Consider the following 5,476-nt stretch of genomic DNA (forward strand, 5'->3'; position numbering starts at 1 on the left):
CGAGTTTGTCTCTTCATTTTTGACATGTTGACACCTTCAGAAGATGTCCATGGTATTTAGCCTATGTGTCAGCCTGGCTCTGTTGGAAGGACTCTTGCTTCTGAGTCAAATTTGTGGATTTGAACCCCACATAGGGATTTGGAACTCATGTAGTCTAAGCTGACACTCCAGTGAAGTGCAGAGGGTGTGCTATATTGTTGGAGGTGTCAACCTTTGGATGAAAAGTTAAAACTGAGGCCCTGCCTACCTATACAGATGGGCATTAAAGATTCAATGGCACTACTCGAAAAGTGAAGGGAGTTGCTCTAGGTATCCTGGTCAACAATGCCCCAAATAAAAATACATTGGTCATTCACTTCATGGCTATATGTGAATTGTTGCTGGCTGCTACAGTATATCCTGTAAGATGACCTCCCGATGTAAAAGGCACAATACCAAATGTAAGTATTATCATCATTTAATGCAGGCCTTCTTACTCTTAATTACTGAAAACCACATATCTTGAGAAACTGGAGCAAGCAGACTTTTCATTGCCAGGTTTATCTTTCAGGACCAGGGGCACTCAAAAATAGTATCTAGCCCAAAGCTAAAGTGTTGGTCACACCATTCAGAAGTAGATAACTGAGACTAATATCTTCTATTATTATAGAGAAGCTTACACCAAGTAACCCATAGCAACAAAGTTCTGAGTCGGTTATGAGTGGATATATTTCTAATATCCCATTATCTGTTTTTCAATAGTTACAAAGTATTAATGCTGTACAAAGTGCTATTGACATTTCTCTTTAGAAAACGAGTAGTATTCTCCCTGCTATTGAATGTTGTAAATTGAGGATATGTCATGGCTGCGCAATCCATGTTCTATTTATAGCATTTGTAATTGAATTTCAACTGGATCCAAAAGCATGGATAGACAGAACAAGTTAGATTGTACAGATCTATTGGCAGATCATAATGGTAAGCGAGGCTTTGAGAGACGTTAATGCCAACAATTGTGTCAAGGTCTCTTCTTATTTTGTCTCTCTAATCTTAGCTTTGTGGATCCATTGGAAGCACATTGTAAATTTTGATAAGATGCGAGCTGACTTATCATTACCCAACTCCTGCCAATATTTAACTAACCTTGTGGTCAAATTACCTGTGAAGGCTCACTATGTTCAAATGAAAAATACCTTCTTGGGCTATGTCCAGGAGTGTTACCAACACTATGCCAGCGTGAGTCCGTATTGTTTTTACAGGATGAGAATTGTTTTGGAGCAGCAAGAGTGACAACATGGGTTTGATATATCTGGCATCTAAGAATCTAGTCATATCTTACGAGTGAATACGTAAGAGTTGGGAGTCTTGGTAAAGTAGCCTTGCATTATACACTCTTGCTTCTCATTCCTAGAAATACCATTCAATGTTCAGTCAAAAGTAAAGCAAGATGACTGTACAGTGGCCTAATGTGATATACAATGACCTTGTGTGATATACAGTGAAATAAGCTGTAGTGTATCAAAAGGTTCCCAGACACCAAATAGTATGTAAACAAAAACAGAAGTCGCTGGGATCACTCAGCAGGTCAGGCAGCATCTATGGAGAAAAGAAAGTGAGTCAACGTTTCAGGTCCACGACCCTTCGTCAGAACTCAATCGTTCTTATTCAAATAGAATGTATCTTGTTCAGTCACACACTGATGCTGAACCTGTATTGTGAGGACACTTTGAGCTGAGTGACCATGTCTGTTATAATATATGTATAAAATTGTATTTTCTCTCCATACTAAATAGAAGTTGTAGTATTAGTGGACAAGTATGAGGGATTTGACAGCATTCAAAGCAATGTGGCCAGTTGCTGTAAGTGGGCTGACTAAGCAAAAGCAGATGAATTTTAATGTAGATAAATGTAAGGTTATACACATTGGATATGAAAAATGTACACTGAAGTCCATTAGTAATGTATAAATAGAAATGTTAGTAGTAATCATAGAATTTGTAGCTCTTCACTGCAATTATTCTGTCAGCGGGAAGCAGTTAATCAATGACTGGAAGGCATCTGAAGGGCATGTTGATTCTAATTCACAATAATTATAAACTGATAGAGATTGGGAAGTAAATACAAAAAATGTACATGAAAGTCCATTAGTAATGTAGAAAAAGTAATGTTATTAGTAATCATGGAATTTGCAAAGATTATTAATATTATTTGTTGCTGTTTTTATTATGGAGAGAAAATACAATTTTGTACCTACAGTATTACAACAGACACATTCACTCAGCTTGACTCAGAACAACAACTTACATCCATGTTTTTAAAACACAGAGCAAACTGGACAAAGTCCATGTGGACAGATTATTTATCTTGGATTGTGTGTGCAAAACTGAGAGACATGAGAACAAAATGAGCCTAAAGGATGAGTGTAGGAATTGTTTTGACCGCTACTGAGTGGGGAATAATGCATCAATTTCAAAAAAAGTTTGAAACCTTTGAAAAGAGCTGGATGAATATCTAGTTAGGAACAAGATTGAGGGTTATGAGAATAAGTACAAATAGAGATAATCAAATCTTCTGTCGAACATGATGGATCCTGAGTGACTGGGACCATGGGAATGTTGAGCCAAGGGAAACAACTGATATGGGATGCATAATTTAAAATGCCAAATTAAGTTGGAGTTCTGGAGAAATCATTAGACCTATCTTTTGGGGGCCACAAGGAAAAACTTTGCAGTTCTTTCTTCCAGATTAAATGGTTTTCACTCGATTTTACGATTGAGTAAATTGAAGGCTGAATGACCTTTTCACATTCCATGCTTACTTTGTGTTTTCATGCCCTTTACATCAAGTATGAGAATAAATCTCAATATCAATCTAAGACCCCTGAGCAATCACCGTCCAAAAGTTAACAGAATTCTCTAAACTTCTAATTTAATGCGTGCTATTTATTTTAATAAGCAGCGAGAACAGGCAATACTTATTTTCCTGCATATTGCCTGACTGAGAAAAGTGTGGAGTCAAGTTGTAGACCAACATAATGTATAATAATAATTAAAATAAAATATGATTAATACATTGACTTGGCTACTTTGTGTAAATGAAAATATAACAGTAAAACAAAAAACATGATAAGCGAAGAATTGTCTGGTTGCTCATTAATGTGGGAGCACAATGCAAGAAAACATCTACAAATACTACTGTGATCAACTTACTGGGATTTCCACATCAACTCAGTTAGGAGAAAAAGATAGACACATATCCAAATCTCTGACTGCCCAACGCCTTGGGACGTCCTACCGACGTGAAAAGGGCTACACATGTAATTTTCACCAAAGAATTGGATACGAGTATGAGCTTGTTGGCAATTAATGTGGGAAAGAAATTCTGCTGTGATCAGTTTTCTATTTTTTATATTTTTTTTTTAAATCACTCAATCCATGACTGTTTGTGGGACACTCCTGTGCACAATCGGCTGCCACATTTCACCCACAAAGAACACAATCCACTTTATCCTGTGAAATGCTTTGAGACGTCTTAAAGATGTTCTATGGCACTATATCAAATGCAAGGATTATTATTACAAGGATTTCCACCACAGGTAAACTTATTTTTTGAAATACATTTATAAGTATATTTGGTACAACAGAAATCCAAAACAAACACAACATCTTCTGTTACATTTTTTTCCTTTTCTCTCGATACAAAAACATCATTGATTACGGTACATTCCTTCCTCACACATAGGTTGTTCACACATTTTTTGGGATGCTCCCTTTCAAACAGTCGGGAGTCGCCTCTGTGTACACCACATCCATGTGCACGCCCGATAAGGCGCACTTGCCGCTTTCGGAAGATGCCCCGATAAGCATCGTAACCGCACATACATTTTCGGGACGCTCTGGTTACATCTCGAGTGTCCTTTTATACCCTTACGTTTATTTCAGTCAATTTTGGGTGCACTCATGGGATAGCCGATGGGTCCGCCCTGAGCGGGTTGTGCCGGGGGTCAGGCCCCATCTGGCCTTTGCTGTGGTTGAGCCGAGCTTCAGCTTGTCCCTCAGTGTATAGTCCCTGATCCTAGTGTGCGTGATCCCGACACAGTCCCTCACCATCCCCTCGTTCTGCCAGACGAACACCTGGTATCAGGAGTGCCAAAGGGCCTCCTTTTCCCGAGTTTATGATCCTCCAGGCGCACACTCGAGGTGGGTCTTGGGAGGGGCCGGGGGCGGGGGGGGGGGGGGGAAAGAGGCTGACGTGACGGGAAGAGGGGGCTGCGGGATGGAATTCCAGAGGGCGGGAGCAGAGTGGCGGGAAGCGGAACATGGAAGGCGGGGGACGTGAAGCAGTTGCAGAACCACCTCCCACCCACCCACTACCCCACCACCACCCCCGAACCCCTCCCCCACCACCACCCCCCCCCTCACCCCCCCCACCCCACTATCCCCGAACCCCTCCCTCCCACCCACTACCCCCCACCCCACTACCCCACCACCCCGAACCCCTCCCCACCACCCCCCTCCCCCCCACCCCACTATCCCCGACCCTCCCCCCACCCACTACCCCACCCACTACCCCACCACCCCCGAACCCCTCCCCACCCACTACTCCCCTCCCCCCCCACCACCCCCCTCCCCCCCATCCCACTACCCCACCACCTCCCCGAACCCCTCCCCACCCACTACCCCACTACCCCCCCTCCCCCCCCACCCCACTACCCCACCACCTCCCCGAACCCCTCCCCACCCACTACCCCCCCACCCCCACTCCCCCCCCACGCCCCAGTGTAGCCGCAGCCTGATCTCTCCCTCTCTCTCTCTCTCTCCTCTCTCACTGGCTGAGGCCGGTCCAACGTCACTTGCAGAGCCGGACGCTCTTGCGTCAGCCAGGCGCCGACGTCAGCGCGCAACGTCAGGGACCTTTGCGCGGAGCCCCCCCGCCCCCCCGCCCCCGCGTGACCGCCGCCTTCTGCTGATTGGCCCAGCGCGAGACAGACAGAGGGAGGGCGGGCCGGCCCGGCCCGGCCCGGCAACGTGGATAACGGCAATCGCAGGCGTGGGACCAGGCGGGATGCGCGGCTGGGGTGGGATTCAGGTTCCGGGGCGGCACCCAGTTGGCGGTTGGGGGGGGGGAGGGGGGAGGGTTGTGGATGGGAAGGAAGGGTCCCCGGCGCCGCGGCGGCCAACAGTGAGCAACTGGGCACCGAGGCGGGAGGGAGAGAGGGAGAGACAGAGAGAGGGGGAGAGACAGAGAGACAGAGAGAGGGAGGGAGCAGCTGAGAAATCGACAAGAAAGAGTATTGTTTCTCAGGGGCTGAGCGGCTACTGCTTCTCCAGAGCTCCGTTTCCATCTCACACACACACACACACACACACACTCTCTCTCTCTGTATATATATATATATATACACACACACACACACATAGAGAGAGAGAGAGAGAGACCTCCCCCCCCCCCCACACCCCCCAACCCCCACCACCCCCACCATGTTCGCTTTCCCGGG

The sequence above is a fragment of the Callorhinchus milii genome, unplaced genomic scaffold, assembly GCF_018977255.1.
Source record: "Callorhinchus milii isolate IMCB2004 unplaced genomic scaffold, IMCB_Cmil_1.0 Scaffold4, whole genome shotgun sequence".
NCBI classification, from domain to species: Eukaryota; Metazoa; Chordata; class Chondrichthyes; order Chimaeriformes; family Callorhinchidae; genus Callorhinchus; species Callorhinchus milii.